This window comes from Ursus maritimus, unplaced genomic scaffold, assembly GCF_017311325.1.
Source record: "Ursus maritimus isolate PB19 unplaced genomic scaffold, ASM1731132v1 scaffold_32, whole genome shotgun sequence".
In the NCBI taxonomy this organism is placed as follows: Eukaryota; Metazoa; Chordata; class Mammalia; order Carnivora; family Ursidae; genus Ursus; species Ursus maritimus.
This window is the reverse complement of record NW_024425786.1, coordinates 24,165,086-24,179,737: the sequence shown is the minus strand read 5'-3', so window position 1 is coordinate 24,179,737 and position 14,652 is coordinate 24,165,086.

Below are 14,652 nucleotides of genomic sequence, written 5' to 3'. Positions count from 1 at the left end.
GTAGCCAGGGCCGGGAGGTCCAAAGGAGGACGACCGAGAGGGGAGTTCCCTGCCCGCTCCCCCTACCCAAGGCCGACCTCCAGGAGAGCCCCGAACCCTCCCCAAACCAATGAAAACTGGACCGCGAACCCGCTTCTCGGCTCTCACCTTTCAGCAGGATCCAGCCGCACGGCCGCCAAGCTTCGCGCACCGGCACGCCCCCCTTTCATTCACCTGTCGCCCCCTCCGTGAGAGGCGAGGCAGCTAACCAGTCACAGGAGCTCCTGGGTTTAGGAAGGCGGGCCCTTCGGCCAGCAGGTTAGTCAATGGCGCCCGCGCCCCCTCCCGAGGCTGCGCTCTGACGGCGCCAGTGCTCGCGCGGTGACGGGAGTTGTGGTCTCAGCATTGGTTTCTCGGGCAAAGATATAGTGGACAAAACTACAAATACCGAGATACCAAGAAACGGCGCTTGCAGAAGGCTGGGGCTCGGTTGGGTCTTCTGAGTCGCACTTGAGGGACCTGCGAAGTGTTGGTGCCTTTGTCCGGAGAGCTGAAAGCGCGTTGTGCCGGTTTAAGCGGCCTGGAGCATAAGAGCTCTGACCTGCAGTCCGCGCACATTTCACTTGCCGGCGCTCCGCAGAAATTCTGGAAATGGCTTCAACCACTCAACAGGTTTTTATTGAACGCCGCAAAACTCTCTTCCGTTGAAAAGCTTTCAGGTTCATGGATACAAGTGAAACGGTTAGATAGAGGTGTGCCTGGTGCTCGGTGACTACGCAAGAATGTTGTGGGACAGCTGTGAACGAGACAACCCAGCTTGCGGTCCTCGGGGAGCTGAGTTCTCTTAGGGGGTGTATCAAAATACTACAAACTGGCTTAAACAGCAGAAATTCATTGTCTCGCAGCTCTGGAGGTTAGAAGTCAAGGTGTGGGCTGGGTGGGTTCCTTCTGAGGGCTCTGAAGGGAAGATCTGCTCCGGCCCTCTCTCCCGGGCCTGTAGATGGCCCTCTTTACGTCCGCAAGGCTTCAGCCTGTATATATCTGTGTGTGTAGATTTCCCTTTATATAAAGTCATCGGTCTTATTGGATTAGAGGTACTCTAGTACAAACTCCTTTTTTTTTGTTTTTAAGATTTTTATTTATTTATTTGTCAGAGAGCGAGCACACAAGCAGGGAGAGCAGCAGAGGGAGAGGGAGAAGCAGGCTCCCCACTGAGCAAGGAGCCCGATGCTGGACTTGATCCCAGGACCTTGGGATCATGACCTGAGCTGAAGGCAGATGCTCAACCTACTGTCACCCAGGCGTCCCTAGTACAACGTCATCTTAACTAATTGTTACATTTGCAACAATCCTGTTTTCCAAATAAGGTCACATTCTGAGGTGCTTCGAGTTAGGACTTCGACACAGGAAGTGGGGGTGGTTCAACCCATAACAAGGGGAAATGGCCAATAAACAAATAAACAACTTAAAAAAGGAAATAAATGAAGTGCATGGCAAAGAATTAAAACAGGTTGGTGATCCATGAAAAAGTGCTCAACATCACTCGGTATCAGGGAAATACAAATCAAAACCACGATGAGATACCACTTACACGGCTCAGAATGGCTAAAATTAACAAATCAGGAAACGACAGATGTTGGCGAGGGTGCGGAGAAAGGGAAACCCTCCTACACTGTTGGTGGGACTGCAAGCTGGTGCAGCCTCTCTGGAAAACAGTATGGAGGTTCCTCAAAAAGTTGAAAATAGAGCTACCCTATAACCCAGCAATTGCACTACTGGGTATTAGCCCCAAAGATATAAATGTAGTGATCCGAAGAGGCACCTGCACCCCAATGTTTATAGCAGCAATGTCCACAATAGCCAAACTATGGGAAGAGCCCAGATGTCCATCAACAGATGAATATATAAGGGAGATGTGGTATACACACACATACACACACACACACACACACACACACACACACACGCATATGATGGAATATTACGCAGCCATCAAAAAATGAAATCTTGCCATTTGCAGTGACATGGATGGAACTAGAGGGTATTATGCTAAGCAAAATAAGTCAATCAGAGAAAGACAATTATCATATGATCTCACTGATATGCGGAATTTAAGAAACAAGACAGAGGATCATAGGGGAAGAGAGGAAAAAATGAAACAAGACGAAACCAGAGAGGGAGACAAACCATAAGAGACTCTTTATGTTAGGAAACAAACGAAGGGTTGCTAGGGAGGGCGGAATGGGGTGGCTGGTTGGTAGACATTGGGGAGGTTATGTGTTGTGGTGAGCGCTGGGTGTTGTGTAAGACTGATGAATCACAGACCTGTACCCCTGAAACAACTTAACTAAGTGATTTGATTTGGTGCTTTGGAGGGTCAAGGATGGCGGCTCAGGTGGCAACCTTTCAGTGGAGACCCTAATGGGGAGTGAGCCATGCTAAGATTAAACAGAAAAGCATTCCAGGCAGGGGAAGAGCGAGTAGGAAGGCTCTAAAAACAGATTGGAATGTGCCTAAGAAACAGGAGGATGGCCACTGGGGTGAGGCGGTGGGTGACAGGCAGACCAGCTTAATGGGTGTCCTACCTGAGAAGTTGCACAGAGCTCTGGACTCAGAAAAGCCTCACGCCTGAAACTAGAAGGTGGTGGTCGTTGCACAACATTGTGAATACACTAAATGCCCCTGAATTGTACAGTTTTAAATGGTTAATTGTATTTTAGGTGGATTTTACCTTAATTTTTTTTTTAAGTGTGGAGAAAAAGTGGTCACAGAGAGTATCTGTTAATTCAGCAAGTCAGTTAAGTGTGGGTCAATTAAGAGAAATTCTTCTAATAAATTTAATCCAGATTATGAGACTGGATTAAATTTCTTAGCAAGATTGTGGAGTGTTGTTTACTGAGCTCCAAAGAAGTATTCTCTCCTCCCTTACCTTAAGAATTTGATCCTTCCTTAATTGATAAGATTGAACCCTCATGGCTAGAGAAAACTTAAGTCCCTTCTTGATCCTTGACCAGAACCAAAGTCCAAACATAACATGTTCTGGAGGATGAAAAGCAGATAAAAACTAGGGGGAAAGGAGCTCTGCTCAAAGAAAACAATTGCAGGAATCTGCTCTTTAATTTCATGAAAAAACAGGTGATTTTTTTATGGAGGTGAATTTGGAGGGTACTTAACTAAGGAAAGCCCGAATATAATTTCAGATCAAAATGAATTTCTTGGTTTGAGTGGACTCACTGGAGACACTGCACCCAGTGTGCTTGTCCTGACAGCTGGTAGCTGTCACTCTAGTAATTTGAAGTGTTAGTTTATGCAAACCTACATACAGTACCGACCTGTCATTAATTTGAATGACAGTGGAAATCTCTTGGCATAAACCAGGAGAATAAATTCAAGGATCGCAGGAGTCAGGATGGTTTATTGAATTGGTATATGCATCTTGCTGACCAACCCAAACGTTATATTCCTTGAAAAGGCCCAGAATTCTCCTCCTTTACCAAAGCTAAAGGACAACTGATAAGGGGAATGCCAAAATCATTAAAAAGCACTTTGCTGACCATCATTTCTAAGCCAGGAATGATAGCGGGTGGGTCTGTAATTGAAATGCACTCTCATCTCAAGGAGGCTGGGAGGACTCTGGAGTGATACAGCCCAGGTGGTAGCAGTTACCCAACAAATACAAAGTGGGAAGTGTGATTAATAAGCAACAAGGTTGGCACGAAATCAGAGTGGCTTGATCCGCAGAGATCTTTGGAAACAACTAACTGATCATGAACAGCCTACTAAATTCCCATCTAATTTTCTTCTCTTCTCTTCTCTTCTCTTCTCTTCTCTTCTCTTCTCTCCTCTCCTCTCCTCTCCTCTCCTCTCCTCTTCTCTTTTTCTTTTCTTTTTTCTTTTCTTTCTTTGCTTCTTTCTTTCTCTCTCTCTTTCTCGCTCTCTCTCCCTTCCTTTCTTTCTTTCTTTCCTTCTTTCTTCTTCCTTCCTTCCTTCCTTCCTTCCTTCCTTCCTTCCTTCCTTTCTTCTTTCTTTCTTTTTGGTGGGCAAGCAGCAAAGCAAAGTTTATTGAGCGATACCAAAGTGATAGTACAAAGCTCCCGAAGAGGGAGGGGACCCAAGAGGGTTGCCCGTAATTTTCTTAACAGTAACAAAACAAAAAAATACTTCCATGGTCAGTGAACAAAGCCCTATCTTGATACAACAGACAAGTTCTATCTTTCATCCAATTCCCATACCTGAGTCAGTTTAGGTACCTAGACCCTTGAAGAGAAAGACAGTTAAGGACGCTTCCAGAAGGGGCGCCTGGGTGGCTCAGTTGTTAAGTGTCTGCCTTTGGCTCAGGGCATGATCCTGGTGTACCAGGATCGAGCCCCACATAAGGTCCTCCGCTGGGAGGCTGCTTCTTCCTCTCCCACTCGCCCTGCTTGTGTTCCCTCTCTCACTGGCTGTCTCTCTCTCTGTCAAATAAATAAAATAAAATCTTAAAAAAAAAAAAAAAGGACGCTTCCGAAAGATCTAACATTAACACTGCAAGACCATAACATGAGTCTTTCTCCCGTCTTTCTCCAAAGAACTTGTGCACAAATATTCAAACCTTTTGGGAACAATCAGACAGTGGCCACACTAATTCCTGGATGCCCAGAATGCCTCTGTGCTGCACTGGAGTGTGGGTTATGGAAATGTATGAATCAGCGTCCAGTCAGGAAAACAGAGACCACCCTACAAGCAGAGAGGAATTTAATGAAGGGATCTGGTCACAGGGAACCTAGAAATGCTGTAGAATGAGGGAGAGAAATGGCATTTTCCAGAGCCCAGGAAATTGCTACTGCTCTCGGGCTGAAACCTACAACCCCACATTCACTACTCATAATGCTGGGGGACCCACTGCTGCCAAAGCCAAGTTTCCTCCTGAAGCAAAAAGATTTCTCCCTTCTTCCCAACTTTGAAGATAACCCAATGCCCCCCATTGGCAGAACCTAACTGGGACCCAGCTATCGATGGAGTCCAGGAAAGGCAGTTTGCAGGCTTCTGGCCCTGGCAGTCCAGGGGAGATCACAGAGGGACAGGTGAGAAGCTAAGTACCAAGAGACGATATGAAGCCCAGGGGGTCAGGTAATAAACAGAGTTTTGACCGAGGTCCACTCAAGAATAAATATAGCCCCCAAATCCATCTGCTAGTTTTTCCTCATTTGTATAATTAGAATAAATATCTTGAACTACTGGCAGAATCCTACACCGGCTCCCAGGCTAGAGGTCAACAGCTTGTAGGTTAGGAAAAACAAACTACTTGAAACTACTGCAAACTACTTGAAGTGCCTCATTCCCATAAAATGTAAATTAAAAGATCCTGAGAGCATCAAAGAGATTAATGCCACCATGAAAGACTTAAAATAGGCAGAGGTGGTGATTTCTATCACATTTATATCCACGTCTTCGTTTGGACAGTAGAGAAGACAGTCTTGAAGAAGGCAGAAGAATAGTGTAAACTTAATCAAATGGTGACCCCAATTGCAAATACTGTTCCAGCTGTGGTTTTGGGGGAACATATATCAGGACTGCCCCCAGAACTTGATCAGGCAAATGCATTTTTCTCTACCATGACAAAGAATACATGAGAAGCAATTAGCTTATAATCCTGCCTCAAAGAAAAGCCAACCCTGCTGAATGCCCTAATTTAGACTGTCGGAGCCTTGACCCTACCGCCATCTGTATCAGTCCATTCAGTGCAGAAAACAGAAACTGCTCCAGGTGTTTCAAACAGATCTTGCTCACCAACAGCCCCAGCTGCCGAGAGGTGATGTCTGCCTTACTTCTGCTTTCCCAAATCTCATGTGGGTGCATCTACTTAAAGGAGCTGAATTTACATCCAGAACCTTAGCTGTAAGGGAGCCTGGGACATGGTCTTAGCTTTACAAGTCCTCACACAGAAGGAGGACGGACTAGAGGTCAAGACTCAATCCAGGTATCTGTCCCTTCATCCCACAGGCTGTCACCCTGCCGGCCCCATGCTGGTAGAACCCAAAAAAGACAATAGCGGGTACCAAAGAATGGGAGATAAATCCAGTAAAAATACAGCACCCTGCCACTTCATTAAAATTCTGGGTGTCACCTGTTCTGAGACCCTTCAGGACATTCCCTCCCAGGCAAAGGATAGGTTGCTGATCTTTGGATTTCCTTCCTCTTAGAAGGAGCCCTAGTGCTTGATGGGTCTCTGGATTTTGGAGGCAACATACAGCATCCCAGTGCACTACTCCTACCCTGTAGTCAGTCTCCAGCTTTGAATAAAGCACCGAGCAAGAGAGGACAAAAGAGGCCTCCCTACCTGGTCCAGGCCACACCATGCATGGAGTTCAGCTTTTTGGCCCTCATGACTGAACAGACTGTGACTCAGAGCCCCTGCAATGAATCAGGGTGTTCTATGGGGCCGACCACAGACACTGAGAGAGGGATCACGTAAACAGGACCTTAGGGCTCGGGAGCAAAGCCATGCTTCCTTCTTAAGTAAGTGTTTTTCTTTTGAGAAATAGCTCCTGGGTTTTTGCTGGGCTCCCGTGGACTACACACCCAACCAAGGGCACTCCAGCTGACCTTGTAACCTGAGCTGCCCATCAATCTGATGGACATCCGATCCCTATGCCCAGCAGTCCTCGAGGGGAAATGGTCCCAATAGAACCTGGCCTCAACAGCCCCAAAGGGGCAATGGGCAAGGTGTTCTTGCTCCCGGTGTGTCCATTCCTGCCGCGCTGCTAGAGTGACTTCAACCTAGGAGACTGGGAAGGAAAGAAATGTGGAATTACTTTATGTGTCCTGGTACCAGCCAGAAATGAACTGCTGTGGCTTGAGCAGCCCTCTCAAGATGACCCTGAAGGAGAGCAGAGGAAGGATGTCGTCCTGGTGGCAGAACTTGGAGGGAGTGGGGCTTGTGGTTTTCCACTTTGTCTGGAAGGACAGATGGCCTAAAATTAGGATCGACACTGAATCATAGGCAATGGCTACTGGAGGAAACTACTGAAGAGACTTGGGAGCAAAAGGTTGGGGACAGAGGAGCAAGGATAGACCTGGTGAAATAGGCCCAGGCCAGTAGAATGTTCCAAGCTACATGAGTGATTGAAACAAGGCTCCAGTGTGAAGGGAAAGATATCAGAGCCTGGTTTTCTTTTCTTTTCTTTTCTTTTTTTTAAGATTTATTTATTTATTTGACAGAGAGAGAGAGACAGCCAGCGAGAGAGGGAACACAAGCAGGGGGAGTGGGAAAGGAAAAAGCAGGCTCCCAGCGGAGGAGCCCGATGCAGGGCTCAATCCCAGGACTCTGGGATCACTCCCTGAGCCGAAGGCAGACGCTTAACGACTGAGCCACCCAGGTGCCTCCCAGAGCCCAGTTTTCTGATGACAGATTCTGAAACAGCAAGAAATAGCTTAATGGAAATGATTAAGTAACCCCAAAGGATAGTGGTGAAGAAAATCCCTCAACAGGCAGAACTGTAAGCAGTATGTCTCATTACCCACTTTGCCTGGAAGGAGAGATGGCCTGAGGTCAGGATCTATACCAGTTCATGGGCAGTGACTAATGATTTGAGTAGCTGAGCGTCTTACAAGATTGGAAGTTCATGACAAAGAGGTTTGGGAAAGATAGATTTCTTAGAATCGTTCCTTAAAATGATCATAAGACAGCTTGTATGCCGTACAAATGCTCACCATAGGCCTCTACTGTGGGGGAAGCTTTTTTTTTTTTTAAGTTCTTATTTATTTGAGAGAGAGCGAGCACAAGTATGGGGAGGGGCAGAGGGAGAAGGAGAAGCAGACTCCCCACTGAGCAGGGAGCCCGATGCAGGGCTTGATCCCAGGACCCTGAGGTCGTGACCTGAGCTGAAGGCAGACGCTTAACTGACTGAGCCCCCCAGGAGCCCCTGGCAGAAGCTTTTAATAGTCAGCAAATAGAACGTTCTGTGGATGTTAACTAGATGGCCTCTTCCCCCAGCCAGTCCAGCTCTTTTTCTATGGGTTCATTGACAAAGGACCAAGATGACAGGGGTGGAGACTAACTATGCATGGGCTCAAGAGGAGGGATGTCCCTGGGCGCCTGCGTGGCTCCATTGGTTGAGCGTCCAACTCTTGGTTTCAGCTCAGGTCATGATCTCAGGGGTCCTGAGATCAAGCCCCACGTCAGATCTGTGCTCAGCTGGAAGCCTGCTGGAGATTCCTCTCCCTCTCCCTCTGCAACCCCCAACTTGTGCTCTCTCTCTCTCTTTCTCTCTGTCTCTCAAATAAATTAATCTTTAAAAAAAGAAGAAGAGGGACATCCCCTCACCAAGGCCAACCTGGCAGCCACCACTACTGACACCCAGTTTGCCCACAGCAGCACCCAGCGATGGGCCCTTGATTTGGTGTCATACCTTGAGGAATCCAGCCAACTACGGAGTGGCAGATGGATGACATAGGACCATGTCCCTCATGGGGAATTTGTCTCACTAGAAGAGGTGCTTACTCTGGATTTGAATTTGCTTTTCCTGCCTTGCATGCCTCTGCCAGAACCTCCATCCGTATACTTCATACACCGTCTCATTCTGTCACAAGATGTTGTTTCTGACTACGGAAGTCACTTCACAAGAAAGAAGTGAGATACTGAGCTGACACCTGCAGGAGTCACTAGTCTTACCATGTGCTCCATTAGTCAACATTCTAGAATGTTGAAAAGGCCTATTGAAGGCCCAAGTAAGGTGCCAGCTGTTGGACCACACTTAGTGAATGAGAGAGCCATCCACAGAGTACCTCCTGTTCCTCCCTCAGCCAGATAGCAGCTCAAAAACCAAGGGGCTGGATGTCAGAGTGGCTCCTCTCACAATGAAACTTCTTGACACATCCAAGCACTACCTGCTTCTTGGCCTCATGAGACAATAGAGAAGTCAGGTCTATTAAAACCTTGTAGTGTCCAAGGGGGGGAATGCCTTCACCAAGTGATGTAGTTTTCCCACCGAACTGGAAGTGGAAACTGCCACTCAGCCATTTTGAACACCTCATGCCACTGAACAGACAAGCAAAGGAGAAATCAAAGTGTTTTCTGGGGTCAAAATCTCTGGCTATCAAGGGGAAAGAAGTTGTTACCACACAGTCGGGGCAAGAAGGCTTAGGGAAAGACTTGACTGTGGGCTCTAATGATCCTATTTCTAGACCACATCCTGTGATTACAGTCACTGCAAGACTGCCACGGTTGTATACAAAAGGTTCCCGCAGGGCAGGAATCTCTCAGGAATGAAAGCTTGGGTCTCTTCTGTGGGCTAAGAACTTAGCTGTCCAGGCAGAAGACACCTGGAAGAGGGATAGTGAAGAAGGAAGGTCATAAATAAAAGATCAGACATTTTAAAAAGATTTATTGATTATTTTATGGGGGGAGAGAGAGAGAGAAAACAAGAGGGAGGGGCAGAGGGAGAAGGAGAGAGAACCTCGAGCAGACTGCACACCAAGTGCAGAGCCCAAAGCCGGGCCCCATCTCACGACCCTGAGATCACGACCCCAGCCGAACACTTAACCAACTGCGCTACCCAGGCGCCCCACAAGATCAGCCTTAAAATGGGCTATGGAGGTGAGGATTATAGCCTGTACTTGAACTTCCGTCCTCGGTGTGTACGCGTACATGTGTTAGATGCTTCTCCTTCCTCTCTGTTTCCCCTACCATGGTCTCCAGGCCCTTGTGTAGGGAGATTAACCTTACCAGTTAGTAAGACTGCAGATTTTTGGGAAGGGATTTTGAGAAAGCTAGAGGAGGAGCATCAAGGCATTGCAGTTCCTTCCTTGGGGAGTAGAGTGTTTTTAATTACCGCAGTCATAGCTGCTTTCTGCTACTTAGGAAGGAAGTGTAAGTTTGGGACATAGGGTGTATGTGTTTGACAGCAAATGGAGCACATAAGACTGTTAATGTTTGGGCCCCCCACATTACAGGGGAGGAAGAATTTTCCCTCAACCCTCCTAGGTTCCGTAGTTGGATCTATGAAATGCACTGATAACAGGCAGATTAATAGGAGAAAAGGAATACACATTTATTCACTTTTAATATTATACGCAAGCGGGGATCAGAGGGAAGAAAAAAAGAAATACCCCCAAAAGCAAAGGGATTTGAGAGCTTATACAGCATTTTAATAGGGGAAGGGGTGGGAGATGTAGGCCACTTAAGGGAGAGAGTAAATGAAGGGCCCTTAGAAGAAGATAGGGGGGATATGATGGTTTGTGACAAAGTGTGTCTGGGCGTGGTGTCGACTTCTAGTCTCTCCTGTGATAAAAGTCAATCTTCCCTGGTTGATGAAGCTCCAGGGGAGGGGATTTAAGACAACTGAGTTCCTTTTGAAGGATCTGTCATTGAGCAGATAGGGGTAAGGGGAATTCAGAGTAAGCCTCTCCCCCAGTTTCCTGTTTTATCAGGTGCAAAGCTCAAAATAGTCAGTATATCAAAGCCTCACATTTTGTGCTGGCATTTCCTGAATTCTGAAAGGATCCAACCCCAGTCTCCCTTTTTGGGGGGAGACCCTTACTGTCTGACGTTCTAGTAAGAAGGAAATGCCAGCTTTCACCTCCGACAGCTATGACCTTCTACCGGCATAGAGGGGGCTAGATCTTTCCTCTACCTAGTCTTAGGTATAGCTAGGGAGCAGGCTTCTGGTGTACAAGTCCCAAGAACAATGGTGGAGGCTGCTGGAAAGACATCATCATCATCATCATCATCATCATCATCATCATTAATTAACATTTTCTCATTATGAGACAGAGGCACAGGAAGAGAATGTGGCTTCCTTCCCTGAGTCAGACCACAGCGCCACCTTCTGGGAGTCTTGGTGACAGCCATCCCAGGAGCCAAAGTCATCCGCTCTACTGTGGCAACATCCCTTTGTTCTCTGTACCACAATACAGAGAACCTCCGGGGTGGTTGTAAGATTTACATGAGACAACAGTGCCCAGCACACACAAAAATGTTCCCTTTTGTAAATTATAAAGTGATACACAGATGTACGCGTGGCCGGAGGGAAGAGAGCTTTGCCGGAGACCACACAGCACAGCACATTAGGAGTACAACCAGGACCAGGGGTGTACTGGAAAAAATTTAACTGGCTTCGGGGTGGGGGCGGGACATGTGGTGTTTGCAGATTTGATGATGTAAACACTCCAGCCTTCCTCAATTTTAAGCTACCAATGTGACATCACTGAACGCAGAGTTGGCAAGAGACGTAAAGCAAATAGGCACAATAAATGTAAGCCACTTCAAAGGCATAGATGATCATGAAATGTATAAAAATAATTATATAGTGATGAGTTTGGGGTATTTATTACATTTGTTTTTATATAATTTATTTCATATAATTTTTATATAATTTAATTTTCTATAAAGGCTGTGTTCAACAGTCAGCTCATAAAATTCCTAATATTTTAAGTCAGCTCTAGAAGGCTGAACTAGAACCATTTTACACGCTTTTAGGCAGGCCCTATGCTGCCTCTACGAGCAACTTAGGCATTCTTATTTTGTACTGGGTCCCACAAATGTAGCGGGTCCCGCTGCCAACACTGTGCTGGAATGTCCACAGCAGAACCAGGGTGGGTTTGGAGACTTCGCCCCCCAGGATCATCTCAGGGTTAGCTGCCTTCCACGCAGGAAGCCAAGCTTCACTAGGGGAGCCAGAGGGCATCGTAGGACTGCTCCCATCTGCTCAGCCTGGACCAGGGAACCAGCTTCACCTGAATGAGTCCCTAGCACCACCTGGTGGCACCAGGATGTCAGGCCCCCTTGGGAGCCAAAGCCCAGAAGATGCTTGGGACAAGAACCATCTGCCAAGAGGGGTCCAGCAGGGCAGGAGGGGGGATGTCAGTTAAAGGAGAGTCTGAGGGTCAGGGATGGGCTGAATTTATACATTCATACTTCCTCTAAGAGGTAGGAGAAAATGTAGAGATCTCAAGGATGGTGAAAAAACAGTTTCAGAGAGACAAAGTGACCAATACCCATAACCCAGGATTAAAATGTACACCTGCTAATCATAATCCAGTGTTCCTACAAAATACTGTTTCATTAAACAGATGATTTTTTTAAGATTTTATTTATTTATTTGACAGAGATAGAGACAGCCAGCGAGAGAGGGAACACAAGCAGGGGGAGTGGGGGAGGAAGAAGCAGGCTCATAGCAGAGGAGCCTGATGTGGGGCTCGATCCCATAACGCCGGGACCACACCCTGAGCCGAAGGCAGATGCTCAACCGCTGTGCCACCCAGGCGCCCCTAAACAGATGATTATTAACCCTCTACCAGTGACTAGCTCTGTGTTAGACTCTGAGGACAGGGGTAAGGGGATAAGACAATAGTAATTACCACATTAAGGACTTTGTCATATGCTGTGTTAGGTGTTTTACTTATTTTACTTAATCCCCACCACAACCAGGAGTAGTATCCCCATTTTAATGATGAAGACAGTAAAGCCAGGGGATGTTAACTTACCCAAGTCCGCATGACTGAGAAGCAACTAGGCTGGGATTTGAACCCAGATCTGCGGGCTGGCGTTGAAGGAAGCCAAGGGACAAGGTGTGGGGATGAGCAGATGAGGAGGACCAGAGATCCAAGCAGAGGGTCCCACTCAGTCCACACACACTGAGGACCTCACAGGCAAGCAGTGTGCTAGGCCCGGGGCCGGGGACTGAGATAATGCAAACAAGACAAAGGGTGGTTTGCCGTCCTCACCTGTCTGTGGCGTATCACCTGGGTGGGAAGCAGGATAGGAGGCTGGACGAAGTTAAGACATATGAGATGTGCTGAAACTTGATGAGACAGGCCTGGGTTCAAATCAACCTTGGGAAAGTCACTCCATCTCTCTGAATCTCAGCTTCCTCAAAATGGAGATTAAAAATAGTTTCTACCTCATAGGGCTACTGGGAAGATGACACAAGGTACACTGTGTAAAATGCTCACCTGTTTAATAAATAACACCACTAGACTTATTAACAGTAGAGCCTGGTCACCGGTCACACCACCTTCACAGCACAAGCCAGGTCCATATTCACAAACCTTCGGTGACTCTCCTCTGTCTACGGATTGCGTTTGAATTTTTAGCCCTGCATCCGAGGGTCTCAGGAATCTAGATGTTAATGTCCTTTACAGCTTCACCTCTATCCGCCTCTTCTCCCTACTCATGTTAGCCACTCTGGCTTGCTCCAAATTACTCCTGTCTCTGTCGTTACCCTTACATTTATTCTTTCATATGCTCAACAAATATTGAGTGTCTATTATGCCCCAGGCACTGTTCCAGGTGCTAGGGGTAGACGGGTGAACAAGACAAACAAAAACCCCTGCCTTCAGCGGTCCCCGGCTGGCTCAGTGGGTGGAGCATGGGACTCTTGATCTTGGGGTTGTGAGTTTGAGCCCCACATTGGCTGTAGAACTTACTTTAAAAAATAATAAAATAAAATAAAATCCCTATCTCTGGAGATAATATCTTTTTTAAAAAATCCCTGTTGGGGCGCCTGGGTGGCACAGTCATTAAGCGTCTGCCTTCGGCTCAGGGCGTGATCCCAGCGTTCTGAGATCGAGCCCCACATCAGGCTCCTCCGCTAGGAGCCTGCTTCTTCCTCCCCCACTCCCCCTGCTTGTGTTCCCTCTCTCGCTGGCTGTCTCTCTCTGTCAAATAAATAAATAAAATCTTTTAAAAAATAAATAAAATAAATAAAAAATCCCTGTCTTCATGGAGGTCACATTCTAGTCAGAGAGAGGCAGTTTTTTTCTGTTTTTTTTTTTATTTTTATTTTAACGATTTTATTTATTTGAGAGAGAGAGCGAGAGACAGTACAGAGGGAGAGGGAGAGGGAGAAGCAGACTCCGGACTGAGCAGAGAGCTTGACGCAGGACTCGATTCCTGAGATCATGACCCGAGCCAAAGACAGACACCCAACTGAGCCACCTAGGTGCTATTTTTTCTGTTTTTTAAAGTAAAGATATAGTATATCAGATGATGGTAAGTGGTGTGGAGAAAAAAATTAAGCAGGAGAAAGGAATGGGAATGCAGGGGTGCAATTTGCAATTTTAAATAATGTGTTCAGAGTGGCTAAAAGACAATATTCAAGTCAAGATTTGAAGGAGGTGAAGGTTTGAAGCAGATGATATCTGGGATAAGAGCATTCTAAGCAGAGGGAACAAGTTCAAAGGCCCCGAATCAGAGGGCCGTGCTGGGAACTTTCAAGGAACATCAAAATGGCCAATATGGCTGGAACCGAGTGACTAAAGGGACCAATGGTTTGAGGTCAGTTCAACTACATACGGCCTTAAAGGAGATCGTGAGGACTTAGCATCTTTTCCCTGAGTACAATAAGGAGACATTGGAGAATTTGGAGCAGAGGAGGATTGTGATCTGATTTACAAAACTTTTAATGTGATAAAATAGAACATGAAACTTCCGATTTCACTATTTTCAACTATACAGTTCAGTAGCAGTAAGTCCATTCCCATTGTTGTGCAGCCAAAACCATCAATCATCTCCAGAACTTTTTCACCGTACCAAACTGAAACTCCAACCCATTATTAAACAATAACTCCCCATTCCCTCCTCCCTCTAGCCCCTTGTATCTACCACTCTACTTTTTGTCTCTATGAATCTTGACTACTCCAGGTATGTCATATAAAGGGAATCATATAATATTTATCCTTTTGTCACTGGCT